The following is a 21174-nucleotide window of genomic DNA, read 5'->3' on the forward strand; positions in this document are numbered from 1 at the left end:
TTTTAAATGGCTTGATTATATATTCTTTTTGGAAGAAAAATAATGTCATATTTTCTGATTCCTCATTTGTTCTTTAATCCTTTAAAATCTAGCTTCTATTCTCACTGCTCGGTGGAACCGTATGTTCTTAAAGGCCTTCTGAGTCACCAACTCCAGCCTTTTCTGTAACACTGAATATTGTTGTCCAATGTCTTCTTAATCCTTTTCCTGTGGCTTTGTAAGATTATTTTTATTCTTCTTCTCTTTTTCTTTCTGCTCATTCCTTCCTACATACTCTTCAAGGGTAGTGCTTCCTCAAAAGGCTATCCTTGGCCTTCTCTATACTCTGTATTACCATCGCCTCATGTTTCTCTCATACTCATTATCTTCTGTCTAAAATATCGAAGCATAATCTTTGATCATCTCTCTTGCTTCTTACCTTAAGCCAGTTACCAAAACCTATCAATTCTCCTTACATCTCACAATTGCCCTTTCTTTCCATTTCTTTAGCCTCTTTCCTGCTTGAGGACCTCATTAACTCTTGTTTAAATAATGGCTTTTTCCATTTTTCAGTCTCTTTTCTACTTGATGACCTCATTAACTCTTGTTCAAATAATGGCCATAGAGTCCTAGCCAATGTATCTCTGCCTTAAGCCTATTTTCTTAGTTCATTCTATTCAGTCCTGCTAGATTAATTTTCCTGGACTGCCTTGCCGATTAATGTCTGCTTCTATGTCATTTGAAATACAAATGGGTACTTATTATTTCATAGTAAAATGCTGGAATAATTAATGATAACTGTTATTTTAGTACATAGTTATTAACAACTTATAAATGGATAAAGAGTTAAATTGAGATCAGATAAAATTAATCAAATGAAACAAAATGACATCATATTGAATAAATTGAATATCCAGAGAAAGTGACTTAGATGACACAAAGAATGCTGTATCTTTTTTGAACCAACAAATATTTATAAAATTATAAATTATAATGCAAGGCAGAATTATAGATGATATATTCTATCAAAACTCTAATCTTTTTAATATGCTTGTGTACTGGCATTCTAATTTTAATAAGAATTTTGTTATCTTATTCCATTTAGGCCATGAGTGTTTTATCAAAAGTCCTTTTTGGTATTATTCACATCTTGAGAGTTTGTTTTATAAAGCAGAATTTTATTCCCTTAAAATTTTCTCAAAATACAGAAAAAGCTACAAACTCATGTACAATGCACATGCTATCTTTGAGCCAAAATAAATCTTAAAAAAAAAAGTTGAGAGAATTAGAAAACCATCAAGTATTCAAAATACATTTACCAATTTTTAAAAGAAGTAAATATCTAATTTGAGTTTGAGGATATGGTAGTTGCCATTTTTATAGACAATGAAGAATATTAGAGTATTTATTTTTTTTTACTTTTTAGGGCCACACCCACGGCATATGGAGGTTCCCAGGCTAGGGGCCAAATTAGAGCTGTAGCTGCTGGCCTACACCACAGCCACAGAAACACCAAATCCTTAACCCACTAATCAAGACCAGGGATGCATCCTCATGCATTCTAGTCAGATTCGTTTCCATTGAGCCCACGATGGGAACTCTGAGATTTTTTTTCCAAGTAGAAGTCTTAAGTACAAAGTTCCTTCTAGAAACTGTATCAATGAAAACTTTGTTTTCTTACTTGTAGTTTGCCTTACCTTACACAAAAAGATTAATGGTAATATTTAATGTTACTTCAGCTTTTTGAGCCTCAGCATTTTGGAATGAAGAACCAACTAGCAACAATTTTTAATAGACAGCATTGTGGATCAAGGATGAATTCAATTGTACAGGGAATATAGCCAATATTTTATAATAGCTTTAATGGAGTATAATCTATAAAAAAAAAATGGGGGGGGGGGAGCATGTGGCATACAGTGGTTTTGGTGGGATCTCAGTTCCCAGACCTTGGGCTTCAGAGGGGAAAACACTGAGTCCTAACTTCTAGACCACCAGGGAATTCCCTAAAAATTTCGCATCACTCTATTGTATACCTGAAACTAATACTGTAAATTAGCTATACCTCAATAAAAAAAGAGTGACCAGACATCTCAATTTGTCCTTGACAGTCCAGGTTTATGCCTATTGTCCTTGTTAGTGGAATCCTTTTTCATTATTAAACGTTTCTTAGTTTAAATAATAAATTATATTGCCACTTGCAGCAACATGGATGTGCCTAGAGATTATCATACTAAGTGAAGTAAGTCAGAAAGAGAAAGACAAATACAATATGACATCGCTTATACATGGAACCTAAAATATAACAGAGATGAACTTATCAGTGAAACAGAAATGGACTAAATGGACACACAGACTCAGAAAACAGACTCGTGGTTGCCTGAGGGGAGAGAGGATGGAAGAGGGATGGAGCAGGAGTTTGGGATTAGCAGATGCAAACTATTATATACATAGAATGGACAACAACAAGGTCCTACTCTATAGCACAGGGACCTCTATTCAATATCCTGTGATAAACTATAATGGAAAAGAATATTTTAAAAAGTTTGTGGAATTCCCACTGTGGCTCAGTGGATTAAGAACCTGACATGCTCTGTCATAAGTACAGTAGGAAAAAGAATTGGGAAATAACAATTAAAAAAAAAAAAAGAACCTGACATAGTATCCATGAGGATATGGCTTCCATTCCCGGCCTGGCTCAGTGGGTCAAGGATCAGGCATTGCCATAAGCTGCAGCATATGTCACAGATGTGGCTAGGATCCAGTGGATCTGGCACTGCTGTGGCTGTGGTGTAAGCCAGCAGCCGCAGCTCCAATTTCAATCCGTAGCCTGAGAACTTCCATATGCTGCAGGTGCGCCTCTAAAAAAAAAAAAAAAAAAAAAAAAATTTAATTTTGAAAAGAATGTAATTTTGCTGTACAGCAGAAATTAACATATTGTAAGGCAACTATACTTCAATTTAAAAAATAAAAATTAAATAAATAAACAATATTGTCACCCTACCCAAGAGACATGTTAATCAAATGACCTATGTTGGCATAGTTTGGATATTGATTCAAAAAAATCAATGGTAATAGAACATTTGAAGGCTGAAAAAATAATCATACAAAAAAGGATGATTTCAATTGCACTTTGCTTTACTTGCTTGCTGAGAGATTTCTCCCTCTCAGTCAACAAATAACAGTGAATTTGACTGAAAGAATACTAATAGCATAAAAAAGCAGTAAAGAAAATTTATCATGCAGTGGTCAACACTGAAACAAATGTAAGCATCATCTGTTAAGCATCATTCTTCCCCATTTATGATCTGAAAATTTCAGAGGCAAAACTAAGAACTATTGTTCCTAGAATCCCCTTCCTAGATGGTTCTGGGTGGAGTCTTCCAGCTGCAGGCACTTAGGTGACACTGGAATGGGGAGGAGCAGAAGCGATGGCTCTCCTAGGGCAGTGACAGACATGCTGGCTGACAGTAGACCCGAGGTTCACAGCAGCCTTTGGATGAGTTCCTGCAAATTACCCTCTTTGGTCCCATAGACAATTGAGATGGCTCGTGGTGGCTACTGGAGAATTATCTGATTTGGTGCTGCAAGCTTATAGGGTTTGTAGGAGCTTGTCCTGGAGAATCTTGAGAGAAACAAAGGCTTCCCAGAAAGTTCTTGAGGCCAATGACCTTGGCAATGCAAACTGAGCTGATCTTTAATTTCCCAATCCTTCCAATGATTGTGGAAGCCTCTAATTCCCATGTTAAAACCCTTCAGATTTAGTGTACATAGAGCAGCTTCTGTTTTTCTACCTGTACTTTGTTTCAAACAATGTGGAGGTTACTATGCATTGTCCACACTGTTTTGATAGGGTGTTCAAAAAAGTCCTGTGCATTGTAATATAGTAATAGAATTATTAGCCAAAACCAAAAAAGCATATTATATATGAGAGATTTTTAGGCTCCCCTGTACTTATGTAACATGTTAAGACAAGATAGAGCTGTAACATTTTAAAAGGATGTTTAAACAAAACAAAGTATTAAAAACTTTTACATAAAAATATTAACATAGCAGCTCTTATAAAACTAAATATTGGCTGCTTTCAGAGAAAGTAACTCATGTGCTCAACTCTTCTGAAGAAATAACAAAACTGATGCACCTCAAGAAAGCGAATGTTTCTTAGATAACATGTGCTAAATATTCTCCTTCATTTTACTGTGGATTTAAACTTTTTAATCTTTCTCGATTTGTACTATAAAGTGCTTTCTAGACAGATTCTAACAACCCACACTGCTACTAACATTGTTTGAGAATGTATTTCACTATATCTTTGCCTATATCATATTTTTAATTTTTTAACTAGTAAGATTTCCATAGCATTTTAAAGAAAGTTGTTTCTCTTGGCCTTTGAGTTGCTGGCATTTGTAATATGTCTTATCTGGGTAAGAAAACACACTTCTAAAAACTAGGAAACATGATATTATTTTTGGTTCTGTTGTGGATTTTTCAGTGGCCAAATATTTGTGTTTTTCAATTTAAAAAAGAAATAAAAAAGGACTGTTCGTCCTGACTCTCCTTTCTCAAAATAGTAGCACTTAAAAAATAAGAGCAGGGAACCCTCTTGCACTGCTGGTGAGAATGTGAACTGGTACAGCCGCTATGGAGAACAGTTTAGAGATACCTTAGAAATCTATACATAGAACTTCCATATGACCCCGCAATCCCACTCTTGGGCATATATCCGGGCAAAACTCTACTTAAAAGAGACACATGCACCCGCATGTTCATTGCAGCCCTATTCACAATAGCCAGGACATGGAAACAACCCAAATGTCCATCGACAGATGATTGGATTCGGAAGAGGTGGTATATATACACAATGGAGTACTACTCAGCCATAAAAAAGAATGACACAATGCCATTTGCAGCAACATGGATGGAACTAGAGACTCTCATCCTGAGTGAAATGAGCCAGAAAGACAAAGACAAATACCATATGATATCACTTATAACTGGAATCTAATATCCAGCACAAATGAACATCTCCTCAGAAAAGAAAATCATGGACTTGGAGAAGAGACTTGTGGCTGCCTGATGGGAGGGGGAGGGATTGGGAGGGATCGGGAGCTTGGGCTTATCAGACACAACTTAGAATAGATTTACAAGCAGACCTTGCTGAGTAGCATTGAGAACTTTGTCTAGATACTCATGTTGCAGCAGAAGAAAGGGTGGGGGAAAAAATGTAATTGTAATGTATACATGTAAGGATAACTTGATCCCCTTGCTGTATAGTGGGGAAATAAATAAATAAATAAATAAATAAATAAATAAATAAATAAATAAAAATAAGAGCAGAGGAGGAAAAAAAGGAGCAGAGAAAGCTGATAAATTTAAATATGCTAAATTGATAGTGAATATTCATTTGTTTATTCCTTGGTTCTACACTTGTTGAGACCCATTAGATGCCAGGCAGGTGTAAAGAATCAGGGCTGATTTCAGAGATGTCACCCTTGTCGGGGGGTGGGGTGGGGGGACACAGACTAGCAATCAGATGACAGTACAGCTCCACAAGTCTATCCAAAGCACTGGGGCCACAAGAGTTTCAGAACCAACATCCTTTGCAGATTTTTAGAAAGGTAAGACAATACATGTTACAGGTAACACATAACACCTCCATGGAGCCTGGGGGAGCTTCCTATAAACAAATATAGCAACATTTCTGTAGTAAAACATTATGAATAAACTCATGCCCGTTCGGTCAGATTTTGCCGCCGGTAGGTTTTGGAACGCGTTATAAAATAAACTTTTGGCTTTCATAACTTTGTGGACTTTTGGAATTGCAGACAAGGGACCATGGACTTGAAAAAGGGCATCTTACTTTCTAGGCTAGAAGTAGGAACAGAGTACTATGGGAGTGCATAGGTATGGCACCAACCCAGTCTGGCAGAGGATGGGGAGGTGAGTGGAGGGAAAATAGAAGTTGGCTCATAGATGCCAATAAAATGCAAATAATTTACTGTATTCTTGTTCCTGGGAGATGTGAGAGAAGTTGAGGAAGGGATTATCTATCACCTGATGATGAACTCCCAGAGACTGCTTTTGAGTTTTCTTCCTTTATTGTCGTGTTGCAAACTGTCAGATACTTCTTGCTATGTTAACAGAGTTAACAATGAAAATGCTATCCTCTGGATTATTCAAATCCCTTATGGGAGTTCCCGTCGTGGCGCAGTGGTTAACGAATCCGACTAGGAACCATGAGGTTGCGGGTTCGGTCCCTGCCCTTGCTCAGTGGGTTAACGATCCGGCGTTGCCGTGAGCTGTGGTGTAGGTTGCAGACGCGGCTCGGATCCCGCGTTGCTGTGGCTCTGGCGTAGGCCGGTGGCTACAGCTCCGATTCGACCCCTAGCCTGGGAACCTCCATATGCCGCGGAAGCGGCCCAAGAAATGGCAGAAAGACAAAAAAAAAAAAAAAATCCCTTATGGATAGAATAAGATATTGCAAACAACATGTGGAAATAGCGGGACTTCCTTTAAACACTCAACTATTTCTTGCATGTCTATGCCATAGTTCAAGGTGTTTGCTTCTTTGTTTGTTTTTTAGGACAGCACCTGTGGCATAGGGAGGTTTCGAGCCTAGGGGGTCAAATTGGAGCTGTAGCCACCAGCCTACACCACAGCCACAGCAATGCCAGATCTGAGGTGTGTCTTTGATTTACACCACAGCTCACGACAATGCCGGATCCTTGACCCACTGACTGAGGCCAGGGATTGAACCTGCATCCTTATGGATACTGGTCAGATTCGTTTCCACTGCGCCATGACAGGAACTCCAGTTCAAGGTGTTTTTATACTTTCTTACACTGTTCTCTCTCTCTCCGGTCTCTCTGGTCCCAGCTCTATCTTACACCACTATACAGAACTGATTATCCCAGTCCCGTGCCTGAAAACCTTTAAGAGCTCCAATGGAAAAAAAAAAAATCTATATTGCTGTCTATGTCTCTCACTCAATGTGTGCTGTATAGACCAGGAATGGGTCATCAACTTACAAAAAAGACTTGGGTAGGACAAATACAAAAAGGCTTTTTGAGGATGGCGAACTCGATGGGAACAGGCCAGAGCAGGCACATGGGATAAATGCCAGCGCTCAGGGGCGAGGTATGAAACGAGCCAAGACAGTCTGGTCAAGAGCTCATGCTGAAGATGCATCTTGAGACTGAAGTGTGTGGAAAGCAGATCTAGTGCTAGAGTCCCTTTAACAGGGGCCTAAAAAATATCTCAACACGAGAACTGTTTGTACGTGAAGAGTCACTTCCAAACATTGACTTGTCTGGTGCTTATTTTAACCTTCCACTTCCCCAATCTTACTTGCACAAATTATTTGCACTATTTCTTCAAGGTAGCTTTTCCTAAATAAATGCAAGTTCAGGACCTGACCAAGTAACACATTAGTCAATCAAAAGTACCATTGAGAATCTATTCCAGAAGTGCCTCATAGAGGAGAGAAATTTTGAGCATAGTCATTAGAAAATAAATTCAGGGGGATTTGCACTGGTATAGTGCAATTTACTATATTGTCTTATCATCCTACTGGGAGAAAATATTTTTAAAAATTCTAGAAACCTATAAAATAATTCAATAAATATACCTTTAAAATATTTAAAAGTTTTAGGGCATTCCTTTGTTTCTGCCCTGCAACATATTTACAAATACAGAGTACAACACATTAGCTATTCACTTGTCCTAGCTGGGACAAAGTTAGGGGACTAAATAGAAAAACCTCAAAAATGGTCATTTGAATTCTATTATGACTATGCAAACCAGAGGAGGCTGGTTAAACATGAAAAATGCAAAATCCATTTCATTTCTTGTTCCAACTCTATCTCTAATATGAGGGCAGGGAGAGAAAGAAAGGCATCTAATAATGTCTTCCCATTTCCTTCTCATGTGCCCTAAAAGATGGCAATGCCTCCCACCTACAATGTTTACCTAATTGGAAATTTATTTCAGTGACAATTTAAAAAAATCTGTTCCATATAGAACCTCATTTTCCTGAGGTAAGACTGATATAAACCTGAGATTGTGAGTATATTGGGGTGGGGGAGGGATAAGGAGGAACCACCCTGCTTTGTGTAACATGGCACTGCACTCCCTGAAATAACCTTATATTTGAAGACTATTATAGCCTTGCAAGATAGGTTTTAAAGATTAGTTAAAAAAAAAAAAAAAGGCTTAGAGGTGGAACTACTAGTCTGCTATGGGAAATGCAGTTCATAGAAGGCCCAGGCAAAACCAGAATTCAGATCCCTGACTCCTTGCACAATTTGCTTTCACACTATATATGATAGGAACTGCATTCTCTCAAAGGCATTCATCCATTCTCTAATGCAGTCACTCAAACAAATCTTTATTCAGAGTTGATTTAGGCTTTATTTAATAGTACCTATTAAATGTCAGACACTGCACAGGAGATACAGCCATTAACAAGTCACACAATAATCCCTGATCTTACAGACTGCAGTAAAGTGGGGGAAGATAGAAAATAGACAAGGGGCATAAGCAAACTATATAATCACTTCAAAGGTGGAAGTACTGTGAAGAAAAATCAAGCAAGAAGGAAGCCAAGACACAAAGCAAAAGGAGACTGTGTATTTAGATAAATTGGTAAGCACAATCACACGGGAAATGGCATTTGAAGAAGGATGTAAAGGAGATGAGAGACTGGATACATGGCCATCCATGAGAAGAGCATTTTGAGAAGGGAAACAGGTGCAGAAGCCCCCATCTGAGACTGTGTTTAGCAGGTTCAAGGAAAACCGGGAGGGCCATGTGGCTGGAGCAGAGGAGGTGAGGCAGAGTGTAGGAGATGAGGCCAGACTGCGTAGGGCTTGTCTGGTTTTCCCTCCAAGTGAGGTTGGAAGCCAGTGGAGAGTTTTGAGCAGAAGACTGACAGGATATAAATTATGTTACAGTTGAATCATGTTGGCTGATCTTGGAGGATAGTCCGGAGATGCCGCGGTGAAAGAAAGAAGGCTTGTTAGGGCTTTTCGACAATAATCAAGATGAAATGTGGGAGAGGCCAGGGTTACAGAAGAGAAAGTGGTGTTACGTGGTTATTTCTAGAGAGATTTTGAAGGCTGAGTCAACAGGATTTCTCCATGGCTTGGGTATGGGTGTGAGAAAGAAGAAGACGCGGCAAGGGTGACTCCAAAGTATTTAGCTGTGCAACTGAATGAAAGCATTTTCATTTACGGAAATGGGGCTGCAGGAGCAACAGAGTCATGAAGAGACCAGTGTGTTCAGTCCTAGACATGCAGAGTTTGAGTGGGCACCCATGACATCCAGGTAGAGACCAAGCCAGGGAGTACATCCAAGTTTGGAGTTCAGGTGGGAGGTCTGGATGGGAGCTGTAACCCGGGGGGTGGGGTAGGGGGGTCGGGAGCATTACATGCTAGTCAAGCTCCGAGGCTGGGAGAGGTCACCAGGGAAGCGATTACAGAGAAGCACCTAGAGAACTGAGCTCCTGAGAGCTCCAATGTCTAGATATTAGAAAAAAGACGAAGAGCAGTCAATGGAATGCAAGAGTCACTATTTCAAATGCTGCTGCTTGCTTAACTGAGATGAGGACAGAAGGCTGGCCACTGCATTTCGCAACGTGAATGGCACTGGTCACCTGATCAAGTGTAATGTCAGTGCAATGTTTGTTTGAGAGGAGTGGGTTCAGGAGTGAGGGGTGGGGGAGAGGATCTAGAAAGGGCCAGCTGTCAGTTCCTACATACTTGCCTTGGATATTTCTGTGTGGTCGTTAGGTACAAGAAATGTTTTAGTAATTAGGACAATAGCCCTTTATATTATAGGCCCTGGACTATGCACTTGCTATATTTCAAAAAGAAGAATTCCTGGCAGCAAACTGTTGTTCACAAACGAGCAAAGTGAAAGAGGTTAAGTAACTTTCCCAAGATCCCATGTGTGGTAAGCAGCAGAGCTGGAATTTGAATTTAGGTCTGTTTGACTTCAAGCTTTCATCCTTCACCACTGTGTGACAATGCCTTTACATAGCCACGTTACGTAGGCAATTACATATGAAGAGGCCACATAAAAGTGATTCTTTCCTGAGGTTACACGCTGGCTTGAAAGAGGAATGCCGAAGGTGAAGGAGGGTCCTCTCTCATTGTTGGTCAAAGCATTCTTCATCTCAGGCGTAACAGGCAGAATTGAACAGAGCTGATCATTTTGGCTGCCTGCAAGCTCTCAGCAGGCCCCTATATAGGAAGCCCTTTTTGCTAGAAAATGGCTTGATGAGCCAATTTGAGCCATATTATTAAATTCAAATGATTCCATTGGAAAGAATTTAGTCTTACGAGCCTCAATGAAAAAGGAGAACCAAGGTATGTCTATAAACCCAATGCACCCAATACAAAGAAAGAGAGTGGGTTTTTGGGTTTTTGGGTTTTTGGTTTTGCTATGTGGTTGTCTATTTGCATGAAGAGCAGTGATATTTACCCCTTAGCAGAGAAGGTCTGCGGTAAACTGGAAGGGACACATCTCATAACACCCTGCAGGCCCACTCCCTGTCCACACCAGCCATTCGCTTCCACTGGGATTCTAATTTACCTTCAGACTCAGCTACTGAACCTTCTGGCTTGGGCCCAGGGGGATATGGGTCACATCAAACAGAAGTGTGATGGAACTCTGTCTGGCTAGCAAGAGAAACACTTGAATATCTTAATTGCCTCTGCTGTGAAAGCCAGAGCTTTAATTTTTGTTGCAGCTTGATCCAATATTAAAGAAAGAAAAAGACGTTAAAAGTATCAAATAGACTTTGCTTGGAACTACTGAAGAAAATATATCAGCTGATTTCGTGTGTGTGTGTGTGTGTGTGTGTGTGTGTGTGTGTGTGTGTGGTATTGGGGGCAAAACACTGCAATTCAATATGACAATCATAGAGGAAGACAAGAAAAACAGAAGAGCTAATGAAAACATTTGGGGAGTTCTCAAGAGTTTACAAATGAATGAGTATTTCCAGGAAAACAAAATCACCCTTGATCACACACTTTTATTTATATCGAGGTTATAGCGTAGAATTAAAACTGAGTCCCCCTAAATCTGTGTTTCTCTGCCAAATTTATCATTAACCTCTGTATCTAACACTTCATCTTCTTTCATGCCCCATTCCTGTTCCCATCAAAGGAATATGAGGACTATCAAAGAAAAGGGGGGGTTGAAACTGAGAAGGACCCTGCAGGGCCCTTCAGGGAACAAAAGTCCCAGTGTGTCCCCTGCGTCTTGTCTGTAGTAAAAGGATTGAGTCTTCTAGGCTTTCCCGAGTTGCAAAGAGCACACTCAAGCAGTTACTAATTAGGGAAGAGATGGGATGCAGGGACAAAAGAAAAGCAGTTAAGTAAGAAAAGTAATAGTATCAGTTCAGCAATAAAGCCGGAATCCTAGTTCCTCCTCAAGGAATATATATAACAACCTGACACGCATCTTGGAGTCGTTCTGCAGGAACTAAGACCCTCACCCGGGGAGATGACAGTGACCACAAGCATGTAGGCTCCAGGCTGGTAAGAAACATCACCCTGTTACCTCACCACCAACCAATCAGAAGAAAGCCATGCACGCTGCACCCTCACCCCTTTTAAAAACCTTGCCCTGGGAGTTCCCGTCGTGGCGCAGTGGTTAACGAATCCGACTAGGAACCATGAGGTTGCGGGTTTGGTCCCTGCCCTTGCTCAGTGGGTTAACGATCCGGCGTTGCCGTGAGCTGTGGTGTAGGTCGCAGACACGGCTCGGATCCTGCGTTGCTGTGGCTCTGGCGTAGGCCGGTGGCTACAGCTCCGATTCGACCCCTAGCCTGGGAACTTCCATATGCCGCGGGAGCGGCCCAAGAAATGGCAAAAAGACAAAAAAATAAAATAAAAATAAAAATAAATAAAATAAAATGTTAAAAAAAATAAAATAAAAACCTTGCCCTGAAACTCACCAGGGAGTTTGGGTCTTTTGATCACGAGCTGCTCATTTTCCTTGCATGGCGCCTTGCAAGTAGAGGCTGTATTTTCTTTCACTGCAACTGGGTATCAGTTAACCGGTTTTGCTGTGTGTCGGGTGAGCAGACTCAGGTTTGGTTCAGTAACAGAATCTACTGATCAGGCACTTGCTTTTAGTTTTATAGAAATAGAGGCTTACCGTAAAACCTTTTGCATTTGTAAAATACTATTCTCGGTTTTACTGTTTTGTTTTGGTTTTAGTTACACACGTATAAGGAAAGAAATTAAAATACTATAACAGGAGTTCCCGTCGTGGCTCAGCAGAAATGAATCTGACTAGCATCCATGAGGACGCGGGTTCGATTCCTGGCCTTGCTCAGTGGGTTAAGGATCTGGCATTGCTGTGAGCTGTGGTGTAGGCCAGCAGCGACAGCTCCCATTAGATCCTCTAACCTGGGAACCTCCATATGCCATGATTCGGCCCTAAAAAAAAAAAAAAAAAAAATTAAATTAAATTAAATTTAAAAATATTATAACAGTGTAAACTGGGAGAAGTCTCCCTGCCTGCTGGGCCCTCAATTCCTTTCCTCAGAAGCAACCAGTTTCTAGTTTCTTATGTATCCTTCCACATATATTTTATGAATATATCCACATTTATTAGCTGTATCTTCAGAATAAAAATAACTGGTTCTGACCTGATATTTTTCCTTTAGTTTTTCACATTTTGTGGAATTTAGTCTAGTATCACACCCCATTCTGAAAAATAAATAGCATGACTTTTTTCTTCTAACAATGTTCAAACAATTCATAAATACTTAAGTTGCACTTTTATCTTAAAACGTTTACTTCACAATCTACCATCCGATATGCCTGACATTGGTAGACATCAGAAATTTGAGATCAGTACTTGCCCAGACAAAATCCTGGAATGTTTACTGAATAGTGTTCTTGCACTCGCTGCATTAAGTGTAAAATCAAAACATGGTGAGAAAACAGTGCTTATTCATTTAACACTGGGCCTGTGATAGAGTCTGCTTTCCTGAATGCACGTAACGGAAGCTGTGTCAGGTGACTTGATGACTTGATGCCTAAGTCTTTCTTTATGTAGTCCTTACATATTTTTATGAATCCAAGGAACAATTTGATATGAACCTGAAATATGCAAAATGGAGGAGAAGAATAAAAATGAAGTTCCCGTATCCTTTGAAACTGAAGTTTCTAGCAGTTTCCAGCGTGGTTCAGTGCAAACGAATCTGACTAGCATCCATGAGGATGCAGGTTCAATCCCTGGCCGCACGTGGTGGGTAAAGGATCCAGCATTGCCGTGAGCTGTGGCATAGGTCACAGACATGGCTCAGATCTGGTGTTGCTGTGGCTGTGGTGTAGGCCAGCAGCTACAGCTGCGGTTTGACCCCTAGCCTGGGAACCTTCACATGCTGTGAGCTCAGCCCTCAAAAGACAAAAAAAAAGAAAAAGTTAAGCTTCCACTTGAGGCGCAGAAATACGTGACACTTTGTTGACCCTTTCATTTTTTCACGGGGTGTCATGAACATGTTTCCCTGACTTACCTGGATGTTCCAGCATGTTCAGGTCTGGCCAGAATTTTTTTCATACTTCTTTGCCAGCTAGAGAACATTTGGATGGTTCGGGACCTTCCCTCTGGCTAATGGTCAGCAGTCTTCCAAAATGTCTTTACTTTTTTAACAATAATCCAACTTTTTTAGGGCCACACCTGCGCATATGGAGGTTCCCAGGCTAGGGATTGAATCGGAGCTGTAGCTGCTGGCCTATGCCACAGCCACAGCAACGCCAGATCCTTAACCACTGAGCAAGGACAGGGATCGAACCTGCAACCTCATGGTTCCTAGTCAGATTCGTTTTCGCTGTGCCACGATGGGAACTCCAACAATAATCCAACTTTTGAGGTCTTGAGAAAGGATGAAATGCGACCTGTTAGGAGGGATCCTTGAAATAGAAAGATTCACCATATATATGTTATTGATTTCATAATATTCATGTGAATTAATTGTGAATTTTTACAAATTTAATGTGAGAAAGGGCAAAACACAGCTCTTGTAATGAGTTAAAATAACAGATTACATTTACACTGAGCTGAGGCATTTCAGGAAAATGTGCACAGAGCCCTTTGACATATAGGACTTCCTCTCACTCCGACGTCCTTGCTACCCCCTCCCTAAAACAAGACGCCATTGACCTCATTTCTTTCTGAAATGGCTCTTTAAAAAAAAAAAATGCAATTGCTTCTCACAGAAAACATATACTATATAGCTACATGATAAAAACTCAACTACCAATGTACATAAAATACACACTGAATTCAACTTAAGAAAATTTCCCCAAATAGTCACATAAGTTGTTTGGGACCAGACAGACAAAACAATAGCTGACTGAATTTTTCCCCTTTCACCTAATCGTTTTTGGTCATGGAAAGACATAGGCAGAGCTCGGCTGAACACCCATCTTTCATTCTCTGCAGCTCCATTCAAGGATTCACCCTGCACAGAGTGTGCTAGAGTAAGGAAGTTCAAATTGACATTAGGAATAATGCTAGTGGCGGTAGCATTTTAGCTGGAAAAAAAGAATTTCTGGGATTCTGGAAAGTTGTCTATAGAACTGAAAAATAGGATGATTTGGCAGCGCATTAGCATATTAGGACGAAAAAAGATCAGGAACACAAACTGAAGTAAAACAAAAAGATGGAACTACTTATAATAAATGAAAGAGAAGAAAAGACAGTCATAACTGAATGAAGATTTCTATTTTCTGGTGTCATATATATAAAATCAAATCTCCCACTTAAATATGCTAGAGGACTAAATAGCTGGTTGGCTTCTGCTCTGCTCTAAATCAAAGACAGTGTACATGGCAAAGGAAAAGCTTGTAATTACTGTTTCCTCTCTTTATAGAGTATGGGTCATTGCATTTCACCTCTCAAGAGAAAAAAGTACCAGATTTATGAGGGCTCTTTCCTCCTCACCTCATCCCTAGACCCAGTTTAAGCCTTAATCCTCATCTCTTCAAAGAGTACAGCATTTCAATTCATTTCAAAGCACTGGGTTGGTGCTGATGAGACTGGGACCAAAATTAAAAAAAAGAGATTAGCTATGCTGAGATAAGTACTGCAAGAGCAGTGAACCGACCAGCCAGCCTATGTAGAAGTTGCCTACTGCTGTTTACAGGAAATTGTACAAAGCACAGTACTGGAACAGAGGAACGGGGCATACGTCATAGGCTTTGAAGATGGAGAAAAAATGTCTGTGTCAAATAAATTAAGGATCCCCCCACCAAAGGAAACAGAAATTAAGACATTCAAATATATATGTTTCACATACACATGCACAAACTGAGCACATAAAAAGAACTCCTTAAAACCTAATTTAAAATAAAAAATAATACAAAGCTATATTACAGCAGTTGTAGCGCTTTATTCCTCTACAAGAGATAATAAACTTTATGCTGTGCCCATGACAGCAATGACAATTAACTGTTCCAAAGACCTGACCACTAAACACTTTTTTGAAAAATATGAAAATAATTACATCAGCATATGGACTCTGGAAAATTTCTTCTCCGGTAATAAGGTCAGATGGACATTTCCTGTTTCACATTTCTAGTACACGTTGTCTCTTAGACAATAATAGTGTGAAACAATAGTTTGGCATGGGTTCAATGCATACTAAGAAATGCCCTGGCCCTTGAAACCTGGGATGAGTTCGACTCAAATGGCAGAGATCTCAGTGACGACAAGAAAGGCAGACTGTCTGGGGCGTGGTGGCCCTAGAGAAGAAGATTCAAGAAGCCCATCTAGACTTCATCTTTGATGTTTCTTGACCAGCGAAGAGTTCTTTTGTTTTGTTTAATGTGTACATTTACACAGATAGCAGTTAGGCTCGTGTCTGCATAACCTGGCTTAAAAAAACTGTGTGCGAGTTCCCGTTGTGCCTCAGCAGGTTACGAACCTGACTAGTATCCATGAGGATGCGGGTTCCAACCCTGGCCCTGTTCAGTGGATTAAGGATCTGTTGGTGCCATGAGCTGTGGTATAGGTCGTAGACGTGGCTCCGATCTGGCATTGCTGTGGTGTGGCATAGGCAGGCAGCTGTAGCTCCAATTCAACCCTTAGCCTGGGAACTTCCATATGACACAGGTGTGGCCCTTAAAAAAAAAAAAAAAATTGTTTGCCAGGCAAAACTGCAATACAGAAAAAGAATGAATGAGCAATTCCTCCTGAATTGCTAACCAAGACTGGCCCCTGCTTCTATTGCTCAACCTCCTGTTCCTGCTCTAAACAATTAATCCAGGTGACATGAGCTCCTTCCTGATCCTCACCAAACTCCGCAACCACTGGAAATCCTGAGCCTATCTATGGGCCTTATCACTCCCTTGAACCCCATGAGACAGAGCCACCCAGTAATGGGCCCCTCCTAAACTTGGTGGTTCAGGCACCCATCTTCTCTGATGCCAAACTGGTATCCTCAATACATTCTGGCATCAAAACCACTTGTGAGAATATTTAGGCCAGTCATTTCCAATGACATCTCTCATCTCTAATCCTCTGCTACTCAGTGATGGACGGTAGGCGGAGAGAACATTCTAAATAGAGCAGAGGATGCAGAGGGGTTAACAGGTGGACCAGCATACAGAATTAGGAGCGGCAGAATCTGAGCCAAGAAGTTACAAAGCAGAAGGACAGTGGGGAGGAGGGTGGCCTTCCACCCAGTGCCAGAGGATGACAGGGATGCAGGGATGGGAAAGCTGGAGGTCATCCTGGACCAGTGCCCCTCTTTCACTCGCCACACACCATTCGTCCCCAAGTCTTCCTCTTTTTTATTACAGGAAATAAGACATCTGCTGTTTTCTCTTTCTTTTCTTCCTTCCTTTGGCTTTTTGGGGCTGCACCCATGGCATATGGAAGTTCCCAGGCTAGGGGTTGCATCAGAGCTGCAGTTGCCGGCCTACACCACAGCCTCAGCAACGGGGGATCTGAGTCGCATCTGCGACCTACACCACAGCTCATGGCAATGCTAGATCCTTAACCCACTGAGCAAGGCCTGGAATTGAACTCTTGCCCTCACGGATACGAGTCAGGTTTGTTTCTGCTGTGCTACAGCGGGAACTCCTCTGCTATTTTCTTTTTTCCCCAAATAATAAAGTTTTATTATTTATAAACAATACATATCTATTTTTAAATTTCAAAACAATATAGAAAGATAGAAAAAGTAAAAATCATCTCCATCCTTATGACCTAGAAATATGCACTGTTATAATATTTTGTTGGAAAGCCTGATAGATAGCTCTGCAGACATGCACACTTCAAAACACACATATAGACAAATTTACAGAATGTGAGGCATGTTACACATGGAGTTTGGTAACATTCAGTTTTCATTTAATAGGTCACAGATAGCTTTCTATTTCAATAATTATCTATACACACAATCATTTTGAATGGTTATATAATATTTCACCAATGAGGATATGCCATAATTTAACAAATCTTTCATTGAAGGAGACTTTTTTTCAGTTTTGACTCTTATGACAGCCCAGTTACTAATACTTTGTACATATATACATGCTATTATGAGAGTTTCTTTACTAATGTAATAATAAAATAGCTCTCGTCTCTTTATTTCTATTTTTTGATCTTCGGTGAGGTTTTAACATTGTGTAGGCCATTTACATTCTTTGATGAATTGCTGTTATTTTTCTTATAGTCATAAGAGCTCTTTAAATATTAGGACTATCAGCCTTCCTATCTTTAATACCATTCATGTGTCACAAACTTTTTTTTTCCAGTTTGTCCCTTGCTTTACAAACTTAATTGTATTATGTTTTTGCTGAATCGTTTAATTTTTACATAGTCAAACTTCTTTCTTGGTTCAGCGCTGCTGGTTTAATCTCCTAACATTCCTCCGAGCACCAGCCTAAATCACATGGTTTATCCCCTTTCACCCAGATAACCATAACAATCTGAATTGGTCTCCTTGACCTCTGCCGCCTAGAATCTATACTCCATACAGCAGTCAGAGAGTTCTTTTTAAAATGAGAATTTGGCCAGGTCCCTTTTCTGTCTAAGACTATTCAATGGTGAGTGTCCCAAGTTAGGTATTCATATAGCTCTTCTAAGAGGCAATCAGATAACAAATAACCATAGCAAATGTTCCTGGGGCATTATTTATTTGTGAAGATTTTTGAAGAAAGAACGTTATTCCTGTTTTAAGAAAAACACAGGAGTTCCCTTGTGGTGCAGTGGGTTAAGGATCTGGCATTGTCACTGCTGTGGCTCTGGTTACAGCTGCAGAGCATTTTTGAGCCTTGGCCCAGGAACTTTCACATGCTACAGGAGCAGCCAAAAAAAAAAAAGAAAAGAAAAAGAAAAAAGAAAAGAAAAGAAAAATATATTATGGAGCAATGTGCAACATTCAAACAAATTTTTCAGATAAACAAGACTATTTCAAAGACATTAGTATTTAGGTGGAAATGTTTAAAAGGCAATGGATATACGGAGGGTAAACCCTTAATGTGTGGGGAAGGGAGTGTCTTGCGTTCATCAAAATTCATTGCCTTTTCCTCCTGATCACATAGATTTCCCAGCCTCCTTTAATGCTTTTTTTTCTTTTTTGTCTCTCTCTCTGGTTTTTTCTTTTTTCCTTTTTTTTGGTCTCTTTAGGGCCACACTGGAGGCATATGGAGGTTCCCAGACTAGGAGTCAAATCGGAGCTGTTGCTGCAGGCCTACACCAGAGCCACAGCAAGGCCAGATCCAAGATGCACCTGCAACCTACACCACAGCTCACGGCAACACCGGATCCTTAACCCACTGAGTGAGGCCAGGGATCGTACCCGCAACCTCATGGTTCCTAATCAGATTCGTTTCCACTGCACCACGACGGGAACTCCCCTTTATGCTTTTTTTTTTCCTTGCAAATTTTTTCCTTATTTAACTTTCCATAAAAATACAGATTCCTAACTGCGTAGTCTCATAATTAAGCAGTGACTACCACACAGGAGGAGCCCAACAAATGTCAAAGCCTTTAGTTTTCAAGTCCCATGTCACAACCATGTCAGTCTGATTCTCTCCTTCTGGACGGAATTCCAAAAACTGGTTTGATTCACATCACTGATTCCTGCCAATCACCATGTGATTGACTTCTGGTCCATGAAGGTGGAAGAAATTACAGTGATCATATGATTTAGTGTCCAAATCAGGACACTGGTAAGAGGGAAAGAGGACACCATTCATTGTCGCTTTAGGAATTAAGGCATAAACTGGGGCATATGGTGATCACTCCGTGAAGCGTGTCACCCCGGGGGTGGGTCCAAACCTAGCTCCCTCCTCTCCTCTCCAGCCTCCTGACAGATGTGGAAGATGCTGGCAGAAGAGTCAGTGCCCTGGATAGAGCCAGTGGACGGAAAGCTTGCACTAAACTATTCCAAGAATGAGAATACCACTTCCAGCATTTCAAACCATTGTAGGTGTCGGCAGTTCTTATCCTGACTAGCACGACGTAAACACAACGCTTTCCATGATATGGCCTTTCTCTAGCTCTCCAACCTTAACTTTCATCATTCTCTAGCTTGAATTTAAGCTGTAGCAAACTGAACTGCTTGCTCAAGTGCTTTTTTTTTTTTTTTTTGCCATTTCTTGGGTCGCCCCTGCAGCATATGGAGGTTCCCATGCTAGGGGTCGAATCGGAGCTGTAGCCACCCGCCTACGCCAGAGCCACAGCAACGGGGAATCTGAGCTGTGTCTGCGACCCACACCACAGCTCACGGCAACACCGGATCCTTAACCCACTGAGCAAGGCCAGGATCGAACCCGCAACCTCATGGTTCCTTGTCAGATTTGCTAACCACTGACCCACTTGGGAACTCCTCAAATGCTTTTAAATACACTTCTATGTGACAGTCTCTCCCACTAATCAGGAGTTCCTTGATGGCAAAAATTAAGTCTTCATTATTTTTGTAGCAAATCACTACCTGGCACATGGTACTTTTCATGAATAGCAGTTGCATGAAGAAATATTTAGCCAAGTAAGAAGTAAATCTTTTAACAGGGGCTACTTCAGGACCGGAATTAAAACCATCAGAACTATACACCACATGGAATATCTTATATCTTTGAAGACGTGTATTCAAATGCAAGATTTTGGAAAAATGAGCGACACATTTTTGTAGCCCTAAAATGCAAATGCAAAAATATTCTTCCTCTTAGCCTTCAGTATGCCTTTATCTTTGCCTCCCACCCCCGCATCCCGTTTCTCCCCACATATACAAACACACAGACATTCGCTCATGTCCTGGGGGAGTTTCTGACTTAATCAACAATAGGAGAATAATTTCAGAGGAAAAGAAAGAATTAAGATTCCAAGTTCAGATCCTCATGCTGGCAAATAATCCCTACACGAGGTGCTTTTGCTCAGCCGGGGGATTTATCACTCCTGCTTCCCAAGATGATTAAGAGTTGATGTACCATTGATGAGGATATACACAAGAGCATGCTATCAGCTCAAGAAAGGGGCTTTGCCTGAATGATTTAATTCACATTAATAGTCGTTAAGCGGCACACAGAGCATAATGCCCTCTCTGCTCTAAGAAAAGGAGGGGCTTTCGCCACCTAGATTATGAAATATTGATTAATTCATGTATGCTGACATCCATCTAAAAATGAAATCATTCAATCTGTCACTCCTTCCCCCATCCACATACAAAGACATAATAGCCGTCCTGAGAAGAACAAAAGCAGAGCTGAGAGGGTGAAAATGAGGAAGGAGTATAAGGATAGAGAAGAAAAATACAGTGCAAGCGAAATATGTCAAAATAGGACCACAGACACACCAAAGTGACGCACAGTCTCTCTCACAGACACACACGCACAATTCTCACATACACGCATAAAACACCCACTCTACTAATTAATGCAGCTTTGCTTTCGTGCCAAATATTGGGGAAACATTCATTAGAGAGAAATCTCGTTAATCCATTTCCCAGTTCATTAATTATGCATCAATGCCAAGTTTTTGTTGGCCTCACATAAGACAATCCTGTTGCAACGAAGATCTGATGCCGCACATTGCACAACAGTTACGGGGCTTTCCTGCCTCTGTGGGAGGGTATTCAGTTCATAGGCTGTATACCTTTGTGTCCTCTAATATGTATTCTGGGATTATGAAATGTCCTTGAAGCTGACTACAGTTGTTTCTTAGCTCATA

The 21174-nt window shown here is 40.5% G+C and overlaps 1 long non-coding RNA gene across 4 annotated transcripts in view; it reads right to left on the minus strand.

Moving 5' to 3' along the window:
- The window catches only part of LOC106508363, a 169992-nt gene that overhangs the window by 26398 nt on the left and 122420 nt on the right, over nucleotides 1-21174 (minus strand). The gene's annotated exons all lie outside the window — the stretch shown is intronic.

The sequence above is a fragment of the Sus scrofa genome, chromosome 4, assembly GCF_000003025.6.
Source record: "Sus scrofa isolate TJ Tabasco breed Duroc chromosome 4, Sscrofa11.1, whole genome shotgun sequence".
Lineage (NCBI taxonomy): Eukaryota > Metazoa > Chordata > Mammalia > Artiodactyla > Suidae > Sus > Sus scrofa.